Here is a 15,925-nt window from a genome sequence, read left to right on the forward strand (position 1 = left end):
AGTGAAAAAAATACCAATTTTCAAAAATGAGTGCCCGATTGATTGGATAATTTAATAGTAAAAACAATAAATAATTTACCTGCAACAATTATTTTGCAGGACAGTAGGTAATTGAGAATAAGATGAATCCGTTATATTTAAGACAATTGACATATCTTATCACTACTTAAGATGTTTTAGTATTTATTAGATAATATTGAAGTATTAGTTTTCAGACATAATTATTTTAATTCTAGGCAATTTCAAAATATCTTGGACAAAACTATTTTTTGATGCTTTGTAATAATATTGGTCTAATAATTGTATAATATTCTTGGTTTATTTAATGCCATAATCAGTACCAATATTGTTACTTTATACCTAAACACATTTAACAACATTTAAATTAACCCTAAGTTTGGCTTTTCCGTTTATTTCACTTTATCATGAATTATGATGTGAACATTAATTTATGGTTTTATAAGAATTCAATTGGTTAACAAAAATTTGTCCAAATCATCCAAAATGTAATAAATAACCAATTGAAATCTATATTTTGAACTTCATAAGATAAGTAAAGACCAACTGATACAACCGACCTAAAGTAGGTGCATACTCTGGAAAAAGTTTCTTGTGCGTGAATGATAGATATTATTTATAAAGTGATGACGACATGAATAAATTATAAATTTGTTTTATTTGTTGACCCGCGGCAACATAAGCTATTGGGGGTGATAATGTAGGCTTTTTTAACAGTGGTGGGAAGGAACACGCGAGTGTTTTTTTGGCAGAATTTTTAAATGGGCACACCTGTAGGCTTCTGCTTTGCTCAGGTGGGAGGCGGCGGCCACTTTCCAGACAGCATGAACTGCCCGGGAAGCATATACCGCCCATGACCTGGGGTCGCAACCGACGCCTTAATCCAGCCACTACCCCCCCACCCCCCCTAAATTATGAATTTATAGGGACTACATGTATGTAATTAAAGCTATGAGTAAATACTCTATATATTGAACTTATTTATTAAAGAACTGATCAATTGTTATTCTCCTTCAACAATTTTTTTAAATATAGTTTTTAGTACTAGACTTTTACAATACACTATTTTAAACCTAAAAGTACTTGACACTGGATTTTTTATATTTCTGACATCCACAACAGTTACAAACATAATTTTACAATTTTGTGATTTTATTTTTCCATCTGTCGTCACTCATTAGTAGAGCTTGGATGTTAACAATCAAAATGGCATTAAAATATACAATTATATGCCATAAACTATAAAATATACCTATTTTTTCAACAAATGAATGAAAAAAAATGTATATATATATTATACTCTTAAATGTGTATTTAAAATTACTTTATTACAAAATACACAGCTATTAAATAAGAAAATAAATGATTAATTAGCTTCCGATCTATTTAAATTTAATTTAATATAGGATTAGTTCTTTAAGATGACGCCACACCCGCAAGTGTTATCTCCGTCTTACAAACGTATAACATAGTAAAATCTGTTTAGCGTGGGACAACTTTACTCCCTTTGTATTTATAGTAGAATTACCAAAATTCCACAACGTATAGGGGAGAATATTATCCGTGCAATAGCGTCGTTATTTTTTTTTAGCACTAACCAATAATTTTTAATAATTAAATGAAAAAACTTAAGTGTACTTATGTTATCAAAAAAACAACGACGCTATTGCACAGGCCACAGATAATATTCTCCCCTATACGGCTATACGTTGTGGTAATTCTACTATAAATACAAAGGGAGTAAAGTTGTCCCGCGCTAAACAGATTTTGCTATGTTATACGTTTGTAAGACGGAGACAACACATGCGGGTGTGTCGTCCACTTAACTCTTAAGTACTAAGATTACACTGTATAACAATTATTTTTTGATATATCAAAATTTGTAACATTTTCGACGATCTGATAATATGTTTTTATAGATCAAAAACGAGCTCTTCACGAATACAGAGTGATCGATGCAAACTTAAAAATTCAGCTATGTCGCAGTTTCCATAGAAACTGCGCTCTGGTTTATCTAATCTCTTAATTTTATGAGCGTGTTACTCATAAATTGAATAAGATTAATTATGTTTTTTTTTTATTGAAATAAAATAAATTAACGATGAAAAATGATAATAATATAGTCAATTTTTAATATTATATTTATGATTTATAATATATATAATATAAGCAAAATAATCTAGAAATTGTCAATATATGCATTTATACGCACAAAAATAACAAATATGCAAAATAAGTTAACATATTAGAAGGTAATCTAGACTTCATGAGTCGAATTTGTATCATACTTAACTCAGGTATAATTCTGGTCTCACAAAAAAAATATATTCAGTCATAAATATCCAGCTCTACTCATTAGCTTTAAGATGCATTAGCGTATTAAAAAAAAATTCTTCGACTTTTAACGAGGATGAGTTATAATAGCAAATTGGATCTAGTAAGTATTTTTTAATTTTTTTTGATACTCATGTAGATACCTTAATATTTATCACAATATCGTCAATATCACCTATCTTTTGTATTCTTTAAATTGTTAAACAAATCTGGTATTCACTATGTAGGTTGGTTAGGTGCAGCACTTAAGGTGCTATGTCTATTGTCTATTAATTTTCAACCAACACGTGGAACGCTTCATACTGTTATCTTTATTATTTATATTTTTTCTTCGACACTCATGATGAAATTAAAATATATGTAGTTATTAAAGATTTCAACATATCAAATCTGAAAAATATGTATACTGTCCACGAGCTACGACTGAAAGAAATGTTAAGTAAAGTCAAACATTTTTGAGCCAACAAATTGGGACTTAAACGAATTTTCAAATATTGATGTTATTCATGTACAATTTTCGCAAAGATGAATTCATGATTTTGAAAGTTGATAAAAATGATTGGCCATTCCGATTTATAAGGCGTTCTAGCTATTGATAATAATTGTCTAAATTTGGTACAAATATATAAAAAAAATATTTTGAAGGACAGATAATCAATTCACAAATTTATCCAATTTGTGAATATGCAAAAGCATAATATTGAAGAATTGGATATATTTAGAAGTATTCCGTTAAATGTTATTCTGTTCTACTCATGCTTGCGAGTTGCAAGTGTCTTTTTTCTGTATCAATACGACAATACGACAATACATGCACATTCAAAGACTAAAAACAGTTTAACCTAGGAATATTCGGCAGTAAACTTTTTTTTGGAAGCAATACGTAGCATATCAACCAGATATTAGAGCTGGCGGTATGTGAAATTCACTCACCGGTATTCGGTATGTATTTACATACCGGTTTCTTTCGGTATACCGGTAATTCGGTATTTTTCGGTAAATACCGTCTCTTCGGTTAATACCGTTCCTTCGGTATATACCGTCTCTTCGATAATTACCGTCTCTTCGGTAAATACCGTACATTCGATAAATACCGTATTTTTGGTTTATACCATCTCTTCGGTAAATACCGTATACATTCAGTAAATACTACATGTATTTTGTTAGATCATATAAATATCGTATATTATCGCCGTGTTCCGTGAATAGTCTCAAACTTCATTAATACGTTGAGGTAGAGCTGGTGGTATGTGAAATTCACTCACCGGTATTCGGTATGTATTTACATACCGGTAATTCGCTATTTTTCGGTAAATACCGTCTCTTCGGTAAATACCGTACATTCGATAAATACCGTATCTTTACTCGCCGTACCGAAAAATACCGGTATACCGGAATATTCAAATACCGGTAGTTCCAAATACCGGTGAGTCACCGGTATACCGTAAATACCGCCAGCTCTACCAGATATATAATAAATAATTAATTAATCAATATTAACTGATTTTAAGTTAATACAATCGCGGGAGATTCTGATATATAAGTATTTTATATTTCTATGTATTAAATCGCTATATATTTTCAATTTTGTTCATTTTTTCCCAGGCAAAGTTGAATTTTAACTGCTTAAAGCTCTTACTCAAATATTCATGATCTTGTGTTCGGGGCAATAAACAGCGGTCACTGACTATAATAGTGTGTTTTTTAATTTAATTTATTAATATAGTATGTTGTATGTATATCTACGTTGAATTTGTTAGAACGGACCTGCAAGTTTTTAATCTTTGTGCTTTTATATTTTTTATTTTAATGTTTGAATCTTGTGAGCCTATGTAATAACTCTAATACTTAATGATTTATGTTTCGGTAAGGAATAAAGTCAACTATTTTTCATATCCACCTTTTAAATCTTTGGTTTTTCTGTAAACTGCACCTCAGGCCCCAAGAATTTACCCCGGGGTAAATGCTTGTACCTATAAACTACAGCTAGTACTTATAATATATTATTATAAATTCCTCGCTATATAATCGGTGAAACAACACGCACACATACATGGACATAAGATTTCGTTATACATTATTCGATAGTAATAACTAATTTTGTAATAACTTCAGCCTATATACAGTTTAATACATGGCGGTCAATAACTCCCGTTCGACGTCAATATCCGAAACCCAACCACTACTGATAGGCATGGATATGCGGAACGTGCGAATTCACTCGGTTGCACATATGTTGTCAGATAAATAATCGCTGTGCACCGGTATAGGCAGTTATACTTCTCATTACGGTCGTAAAATAACATAATAATATTATTTATACGCACAAAAATGTCCGATAAAAGTGTATTGACCGAACCTATGCGTGATGTGATCGCCCGTATAATATTTGCTCTAGATCGTAATAATATAATTATAACTGCGCAAAATATTATAAAACATACTAACCATATTGAAAACTCGGCTGGCCTTAGTCATTTATTATATAATTCTTATTATATAGTAATCACCATGTGGTACGCGTTTTATTTTATTTTTTAATATATTCGTATCTTTTTCCCGAGGTTGTCCAGGCATGTTAACTGCTGCTGCAATCACAACGGATATTTAATATTTAATCATATCTCAATATAATAATTTATCAGCATCTATTTGAACGAAATTATTGAACCAGTGTCTATGTAATAACAATAACGATAAATTCATCATAATGTTATCTTCATGGTTTTGTCAGGTATATTATGGTATATTATACACATAGTTTGATGTAGGTTTATATTTTAAATTGTTATTTTATTTGTATGTTTGACATTCTCAAATATTATAAATTGTATTTTAAATACCAAACTATGTTAAGACGTGATAAATGATTTAAATTGTTAGATATGTAAATTTTCGAGTGAGTAGAGAGATGATTTATTCCTTAGCCAATAACCACACAAATTACCGTTATGAATTTTAAAGACCTGCTGTACAAATGAGCTATCTATGGTGTACAGTTATTAATTTCTTATGGCTAGAGATTCACCCTCCCTCACTCATCAATATAATTTTAACAAAGACGCTTACATGGTATTAGTCATTATTAGATTCTTATAGATTACCATAAGGCATAAGGGTAATATATAAACTTTTATTGATTACTGAACCGATTGATCTACGACCGGTTCCGATCCCTTAGATGAGAACCACTACATTAACGTCTTATTCGGATAGGAATCGAATGTGTTGGTTATGTTGCCTATGCATTTACGCCGCGTTCAAAAAGGATCAATTGAAAAATATATTATTATTATTTCGGCATCACTGCATCGTTGATCAATACATTTCGGATAGAGAGCTTTCTGCAGCAGACATGACACTTTGCTAGTTTACAGATTTATTTACAGCACGTCTGAAACATGCCACGTTGTAATATAATATAAAAACTGAGTTTATTTCGAGAATAGTTAGAATTATAATTATGCCATTTCCTCGTTGGGTTTATCAGATTATTTTTAATTCTTCGATTTGCCATTGGTGCAAATATCTCAAACTTAATAGGGGGGCTGCAGGAGTCTTTCGTGATATTGAACAAAAATAAAGACTAGATAATTTCTCCACTTCCTCACAATATTTACTGAAATTAAAACAAAATACTGATTGTATTTTATCACATTAATATATATCATTTTTAGTTGTTCAAGTATGAAACATGATGTTATTTTTCTGAAAATAAATTTACAATATTCATCTAAGACTATAAAATTGTTGTCGAGCTGTCATTTATCTCTGTCAATGCGTAAAAAGATTAAGAAGAAAAATAACAAGACCGTTCGGGTTATTTTTTAAATTTCAGAAAACAATGACACATAATATTAGTTAGCCATTTAAGGCATAGATAATAATACAATATATTATTAGGTATATACAGTATAGTATACAATATTATCTATGGTAATATGTTATTAGTTTATCATTAATAACATACCTACTTGATGAGGACGGCTTGAACGATATTTGGTGTGACTAATATCTCCCGGCACCTCTGTTTCTGCACATACGTTTTGCTTTAATATAACACGGGCATAATATATAAATATAATATCGGAGTGCTCTCTGGTCCGATAAACCGGTATATTATATGGTCACGCGTGTAAATATAGTTTCAATACGAAACAGTTATAAATTATGATTTTGTTTTTAATTTTTAGAATGTGTACGCGGCAAGTTTTGGGAAAATGCCTCTAAGCAAACGAGATTTCTGATTACACTATCATGGTGTATAATAATTTATCATATTATACTCGGCAGTCATAGGTATACACGTGGTAAACAATTTTTGGTAGAAATGTGCACAATATTATACATTTTTTGGTAACGAAAACTCAGCCGTTGTGTAGTGCTGCAGCATAATAAAATAATTAGCAAACATTTTACAAGCTCACGTTGTAAATATCGTAGTCTGTTGATAGACATTTACGATTTACATCCGGCTTGAATCGATCGAAATTCGCTGTCCTACATCATACCTTATAGTTATACGTAGATTTAAATATTTAAATTTATTTTTTCATTTACACCGGTATTCTGGACAAATTGTTCGTGGATCGTCATTAGTTGTAGAAATGCTCACAAAGTTAAAGCGCGTTTACAATAAAAATGTGATTCGCATTTTTGAATAGTAGGTACCTACCTTATAATCGCCACTCAGATTTATTAATTTTTAATTAACGGCTACTGTGTACATAGGCAATAAATATAGTGTTTAAAATTAGGTGATACACCTTAATTCTTAGTATAGCCCATTTATCATGATTTTCCAGCAACTAGGACGCCTAGTTGTATGATAACTTAACATTTTTTAATAATTATTTTATTCCAACATTTATACAATATTATATTTATATACGTATAAGCATTGATTAAATTAATTTAATCAATGGTATACGTAAGCCTCCCCCTGAGTTAACTATTTGACATTTGTCATACACCATCACCAACACGACGCTGATGGGTATATATGACATCGATTACATATTATACATAATATATTTTGTACAGGTCTTGTGATTTTAAAAACGTGTGCTATATGCAGTTAAATTTAGGCATGTGTATAAAATATATATTGTAATATGATCGATGATCGTTGGTCTGCGAACAAACAATACGTATCCCCTTCATTATATAGTTATTATTAATTATTATTCCATTATATTATGAGTTGTATGATGCCCGTTTGCCATTTCACACTCGTTTGGAAATAAGAATAATATATATTTTGATCAAATATTACTTAACCGGTTATTCATTGTAATAATATTATAATGGGTGCTGCGCGTTATACTACGGCCAATACTATAATTATTAATATAATATATTCGACGGATGCTCGATTATAATATTACAGTGGCGAATGGTCAATAGCAATGCGTCGAGGGCTGCAGCAGAGCCACATGCGTGTAGACTCAACTATATATAGTTAAATAGCAGTGTGTGTGTGTGTGTGTGTGTGTGTGTGTGTGTGTGTGTGTGTGTGTGTGTGTGTGTGTGTGTGTGTGTGTGTGTGTGTGTGTGTGTGTGTGTGTGTGTGTGTGTGTGTGTGTGTGTGTGTGTTACACATGTATAGAGGTACCTATCTAAATATTATATTATATGATAATATTATTATAATATCGTTATAGGTAACTGCTGCAGCACACCGATTTGGCAGAATTTCAATTCGAAAACCAGTTTTGGGATTTGTCCTTTACATTTTGTTACAACGCGAGTACGTCTCGTCGTATCGGCGCACTGCTGTTATAATAATAATATTATACACTTGCGTTTTTAATAGACATAATAATATACGTAAGTACTATAGTTCTACACACTTTTACGCCAAATAGGTATAATATATTATGTATTCTGGTATTCCTCGTATATGCTAATATGTGCGATTATTATAATAAGTTCTTGTGCACGAATATTGTGGCAAGACCGTCATATTTCCCGACAATATTGTATTCAAATTAACGATATATTTATAATTTACCTATGTTAATATTGTAGTAGGTTACTAGTGTACCTACCTACTCTACACGCTCCACCCCGATAAGTCCTTTGCCACCTTACCGGTAGGTGTGCAGTATATTATTTACAATACTATGATCTTGAATAAAACTCAATTTTTTTTTTTAAATTTAAAGAAAATAATTTTAATAATGTATCATCATTTGATTTACCCCATTAAGCATTGCTTGTGACAAGGTAAACTAGTTGTTTGTAGGTATTTACTTATATAGTATAACCTATATAGTATATATTGGTAATTAATTACAATATTTTATATGCTCACCTACCAAATTGTGTTATTCAATTAAATCTCAAGTAATACTATTTTACAATAGCTTTTTCATAAAGTTTATAATTATTCTTATTCATACATTGTTAAGAACACATTTTTTCAAATATAGTACCATACTGTAAAAATTTTTGGATCTAGGTAATCTAGTAATTTCACCACCTATACATAAGTTACAATTAATGTTATTTGTGTATAAAATGAATAAAATAGGTCGTAAAAGATCGCGGCTGCCTTGTGGAACTCCGTATTGATATCACCCTCATCGCTATAAACTATAAACACAATTTATCGACTACCAGCTAGTTTTTTATTTTTTAATTCTACTACTTGTTTTCTGTTTTTTTTTTAGATAACATTTAAACCACATAATACTTTCATTTGTTATTCCAAAACTAAGCAAAATTAAAAAAAAAAATCTATAAAATAAACTACTTGACCTAGATAAATCTTTTTGTCATTCAAATTGTTCTTATAATCAGATTCAAAAATAGGCTATTTCGAATTTATTCAAAAATTGTTTTATCAAATTAAATTTTTGCTATTTTCAGTACTAAAAAATTAACATAAAAAAATGTACTGTACATGTAAATGCACACAAACAAGAAAATAATAATATTAATTTGAACAAAAGTTATTCTAAAGTCAATTCTATCTGTTATACGCCTTGTATATACAGTAGAGCCTCGATAATCCGAACGAGATTGGGGAAAGGTGTCGTTCGGATTAGCGATTATTTCGGATTACCTATGGCTTAAAAAAAACATTAATTTTATTGTAATTTTAATTATGAAATTTTATTTTTATTTGTAGGTATTAATCGTGTAAAAATTCGTAATTTCAAAAGACAATGAATACATAAAAATATTAATATAATTATGAACTTTTAGTTTTTACCATTTAAAATATTAGTTTATTTTTTTTTATTTTTTTTTTTGTACACTGGTTCCTATTATGGATTGATATGCATTGTCCCACATAATCGAAAAATTGTGCTACCGGAAAATATTATTTATAAATACATGCATAATATGTACATATTATGGTGATAAGATAATTCTCAAGCCCGTTCGGATTAACGCGTCTTTCGGATTAGCCTGTGTTCGGATTATCGAGACCCTACTGTATATATAATATATATATTGACGGACCTTTATGCAGTGTATTATCTACATAATAATAATATATATTGAATACACGTACGTGCGTTCGGTGTCAATAATTTACTTCGCATCCGTCGTCACTCAAAAGGCTCATTTATTTATATATATTATTATTTTCGTAGGTATATAGTATATACGCGTGTGTAATGCATATAGTGTGTAATATTAATCTATGTATATGAGCACATGGATTTATACGCTTGTACCGCCTATGTATATAACTGTGGTGAACTCATCGATTTTGTAAATATATGTGGAGTCGACGACCCACATTTACCCGGTGGATGGAAGTTCCTCATCATCTATAAGCGCATTTGTCCGTTTTATCGGATTCACGCGAGGCACCGTTTAATATAATATGGTCGTGATTTAAAACAATTCTATAACAATGATTAAAATAATCTACGAAATCACAACACGCAAGAAAATAGTACCGGTACGTGTGATATATATGTGTGTGTGTGTGGGAGTCAAGTGGGCTACTACGCAAGACACGTTCGTAAAGTCTGTAACATTGAAACACCATTCTATCATGCGAGAAAAACTGATCTGGAAATTTTACCCAATTTTTCATACAACCTATTTGAAAATAATAGCTAATGACCTACACACCCTTGCCTTAATTTATCAATTACCATACCTAAAAGAAACTATATCAATCTTAATTTTTTTTTTTTTACTTATTTACTTAAATTACTTATATATTAAAAATTTTTTTTATAAATAACTTTTTGGTGAGCCATATTATATGTTATAATTGCAGCTTTTATGTGATTGGAAATTTTTCATTTTGGTTCAAAAACTTAATTGAAAAACCATTTGGGTAAATATATAATATATATAATATTATTATCATTAAGAATAATTTGATAAACAATATACATGTTTTAGGTTTTTTTGTGTGTGATAATCGTATAAATTATCTATTTACACATATTATATATATTATAATATATATATATATATATATATATATATATATATATATATATATATATTCTTTAATCATTATATATTTGTATGTATATACAATAAGTTCACTTTTATCAGCTACGTATTAACTATTGACATAATGGTAAGTTATTACTTAATTAGCGACCCCAACCCTGGAGGTACATGTCAGACACGATAAAAAGTGTCGGTGGGAAAAATTGAAAAAATTACTAAGGCTGTCACTGTGAAATCGGCAAACATTCTTCGTTCCAGTCTCCGCATATTAAATCGGAAGAAACGAAACGAACACACGAATCTTTAGCGGTGACAAAAACCGACGTCGCGGCGACGTACACCTGCAGGCCAACATAACGGATTTTTATCGTGCACGCGCACAGTAGCCGTCTCCTATAAATATTATATAAATTAAAATAATTATATTACAATAATATATGCGTATAATATTATATTGATATACCTATATGATGGGTGCTACCAAAATCATCATTATCCGATCGAAACGTTAACTTTTAACGTACCTATCTGTAATAAAATACTAATATAATATTATTATTGTACGTCCAAATAATATCTTTGAATACTAAATATTTATTTATTTATTACAGACGAATTATTGCGATGCGATCATCTGCGTGGCATGCTACCGGTTCCGGCGTTAGATGCAGCGAGAGACCATATACACATATGTAATAATATAATATGATATGACATATATTTTATATATATTATATATTTATGTAGGTTGCAGTTGTTAATTATAAACTATAACAGTAATGAGGAGGGGTTATGGCTATAGGAAATAGTTATAGAATAGAGTCAGTAATCAAAGATAACAATACGATTCCTATGAAATAAAAAAATAAATACCTATATTCATCAATTTTCCGAATCAAAGTAAAAAGATTCGAAGCATTGAACTCACAGTTTATCGGTATGTAAAGTTCATATATTGCAAGAAATATACATATATATATTTAAAATAAAAAAACCTAACGTATATATTATAATTATATAGCCATATAGGTGCCTATCTCTGCACGTCTTCGCGTAAATTCCAGACACCTTTCATTCCTATTACTACCTATATAGTACTGATTAGTGGTTTTAAATAATACATAACGATATAGTTTTTACAAACGAATCCACCCCAAATGCAAGTAACGTAGTTTATTTGTATAGACATTATAAACATACTAGGTAGTCACTTTCGTTATGGTTATTATTTACTTTGATGTATAATATTATGACAAGCATATTTTACAGGTTATTTCTATTAGAATTTTAAGAGGAATGACGAAGACATTATAGTATTTTAAGGAGAATTCGGACATCAATGGTTATATAAGTGGCCCACCCGACTTTTCAAAAAAAATTAAATCAAAAAAGTTTAGTAAAATAACTAAGTTTCACTCAGTAGTCAGTTCTCTATACATGTTTTTAAATTTTATTTGCTTGACATGCGATTAAAATTTTGGATCATAAATTCCTATGATTTTTAGCTCTTGTATTTTGCGTATGTGCAACAACTTCACTTTTTCTGTGTACGGTGTTTTCGTGGACACGCAGTATAACTATCTGATAAAATATTTATAATGCCGAAGCCAGCTAGGGGTTAAAATATACTCTCACTCTACTCGAAATTGAATGGGCTCAAAATCAAACAACAACGGGTCCATAGATTTTACATATCGCACTGGAACATTTTTATTATTAACACAATCAAAGTTAGTCACATATCGTAGCATTTCAAATTAAATCACGGTAAACACATATATAGAAGATAATTTATATTAACAAATAAGTATAGGTATTTAACCACAAATACCTATACCATAGCCATGACACTTGTGAGCCATAAGTTTGCAAACGATAATGTTGCGCACCAATTTCGGCTATCTACAACATCAAACATGGCACAAACAGAAATTAACTCACGATAGTATAATATTATAATAAGGGGCTATATATGAACTTTAATTTAATTCGCCATGATGGGTGTGTGCTGTTAGACAGATATTCGTAGTTCGTAACGTAAGATATTGTAAACTTGTAATTGATTATATTATTATTTAATATTAATGTTGAACCTAAAGTGAAAAAAAAATTGAATAATCGTGCATATAGTGTACGTGGATATTGCAGCTAAAATACCGGAAAATCGTGTCTGAATTTTTTCTCGAGTGAACACACATACATATTTTTCTTTGCCGTGTCACTAACAGGAATACATTTATTTTAGATACAACAGCTGTCATATACACTTAAAATATCTGTACATTTTTTTTTACGGATGTGAGAAAGTGTTAAATTGGTTTGACAAGTGTATTATATTACGTTATATCGTGGAGTTTAAAAGATTTGAATCGCATCGAAACCTTTTAATCATATAATAATATAATAATACAACCCAAATATTGATCATCTGGAACTCGCTGCTTGAATATTTGATTTTTATTTATATTATTCTACATTTGACACTTATCGTACATTTATTTGCGAATAAGGCTGTATAATATAAATATATTATATTTTGTTTTATTTACATTATTCAAAAATCATTTAATAATTTTACATTACACATGCGCTTGTAACGATAATGTCGTCGTCTATGAACTGGTCTTATATTTATGTACCCGAAAAACAAAATAACGAGCATAAAAAAAAAGTAAAAATAACTGTAATTGTTTAAGCATAATATAATTTAATCGAATCCGATGTGTTTTAATAAGAATAAAATGACAGTATACCTAACTGCAGTCGAATGGTGTCGATGCGATAAAATAAATTAAAACTCATACGATTTATTATGGTGCAGGTGCCTTAAGTCCTGTGTGCCTTTATAATATATAATATACAATATTCATTGAAGTATAATATACTTGAAAAATTGTTTAACATAGGCAACGATCTTTTTAGGCCTAGAAATTAAATTATCATTTATTGATTATTATATAATATTAAATGTTTATCGTAGTAGGTACTTATACAAAACATTGACACTTTTATAACTTACACAATTATACAAGTAACAAGTGCACGGCAAACATGAAAAAGTTTCCAGAAATTCAAGATCGGTGCGTTGTGTCCTCAAAAACTGGAAACACTCGCAATAGCTTAGAGTAGAGTGGATCAAATTTAACCGTGATTTCATCAAAAAACAAAAATATTAAGGTATGCATAATATAATATTTAATGGATACCCTTATGTTGGTTGGTTCATTTTTATTGGTAAGTAGATACATGTATCAGTTTCATGCATATTCGTTTTCAAAACCAAGTATAGGTTCGACCATTAAAGTTCAATGAAAAAACTAAAAAAAAGAAACAAAATCGATATACACTATATAAATAGGAGAAAGTTTAAAAAACAAAGCTCAAGACATTCAATGCTTATAAGCATTATATATATATACCACACACTTACTGATTATATGTATGTATATCTGTTAGAATCTCGGTGAACGAAAAATCATGGTTGAAATTGAACAACTTTACGCTGATGAGATATCGGAGTGTTTCCAGTTGCAGCTGGGTGCTGTATACAAAGTGATTAACATATTATTACGCATTGGTGGAGAAAAAAAATTATAATTAGTAGGTGGTAGGTAGGTATCAGATATATCTATACTGCGTATAGAGCGTGTTCTTCTGAAAATTATACCGTTATATAGACGTTAACAAATAAAATTCAAATACGTTTTGAATTAAAAAATTCAAATAGTTCGATAACAAATCAGCGCCTTTATTAATATAATAATAATAATAATAATATGTAATATAAATAATACTATTATCATCTAATATAATATTTTCCGACGTACGCCATTATATCGGATAAATCGCGCACTCACGTGATCGTCGCGTACCTTTGTGGATATAAAATTATTAAATATTTTTTTATTGATCTTAATATAAAACATCGGTTTCTGTGGCCATTAGTTACAAATTTACAGTAATTTAAAATTAGTTAACAATTACATTAATTACAATATTATACCTACATTGTGGAATTAAGGGCTTAAATTAGGTTGTATAGCTGAATTTCTTTTATAAACTGTAGGGTGTCAGGTCCTAACGCTTCTCCGAATTGTTGAGATTATTAAATATTATATGTTCATGTATAGGTATGTATGTAATATATTATATGTATATAGGTATATATATACATATAATATATACATTATACGTTTTATACATATTATATAGTTTTTAATCTTCGCCTAATAAACTATCTATATTGTACATATAATATAATAAGACATAACAGTTTATATTTATATATAATATATAGGTACGCGCATTTTTTGCAGTACCTATATATAATTCGTCGTCAGTATATATAATAGAGCGTCCTTGTGCAGTAAGCTGTGGTGATTTAAACTAGTTTTTTTTCAAATTACTTAATCCTCCACTTCAACCCAAACAATTTTTATTTAAATATATTTTTAAATACTATGCATTTTACCTATATATTTGTGTGAATTTCACAAATTATAAAATTTACGCATAATAAGTACCTACAATGCAGTGAATATTACTAAGTATTTTTTGTTTTTTTTTTTGTATCTGATTTGTAGGTACTTATCGTTTTACAATTTATTATATTTGTGAAGAATACCTATAGCTATAGGCAACTAACTTAAGCATCCAAAATCGTGCAGTGTATCATAAATCAAAAACTATAAACTCGTTCAAAAGATGTCGAAGTATCACTTCACGATGCACTCCTTCTAAAATGTCATAAAAATCTAACTGCTAGAAGTTTGAACACACAGATATTATGGTTTTATTAAGGTTACCTATACTCCAAAATTTAGGATTTGCATGATTAATAAAATATTATATAAATATTAATACATGGACTGCGACTAGAGTACGAGCAAGCTTGGTTTATCACTCTGTATGTCACGGAGTGAGAGCCCTACATTATACACACACATGCTCGTCATCGTAATTATTATATCTCTTACGTTATTATTATTATTATTGGTAGTAGTAGTAATAATGCTTCGCGTGTAATAATAATATTATGATAATATACAATCTTGCACGACCAAACAATGAAAAATATAATATTACCTATATTATATTACATTACTATAGGTATTATTATTATTATGTACGCGCGCGAGAG

This window comes from Diuraphis noxia, unplaced genomic scaffold, assembly GCF_037042655.1.
Source record: "Diuraphis noxia isolate RWA-SAM2 unplaced genomic scaffold, SU_Dnox_SAM2 contig0003, whole genome shotgun sequence".
NCBI classification, from domain to species: Eukaryota; Metazoa; Arthropoda; class Insecta; order Hemiptera; family Aphididae; genus Diuraphis; species Diuraphis noxia.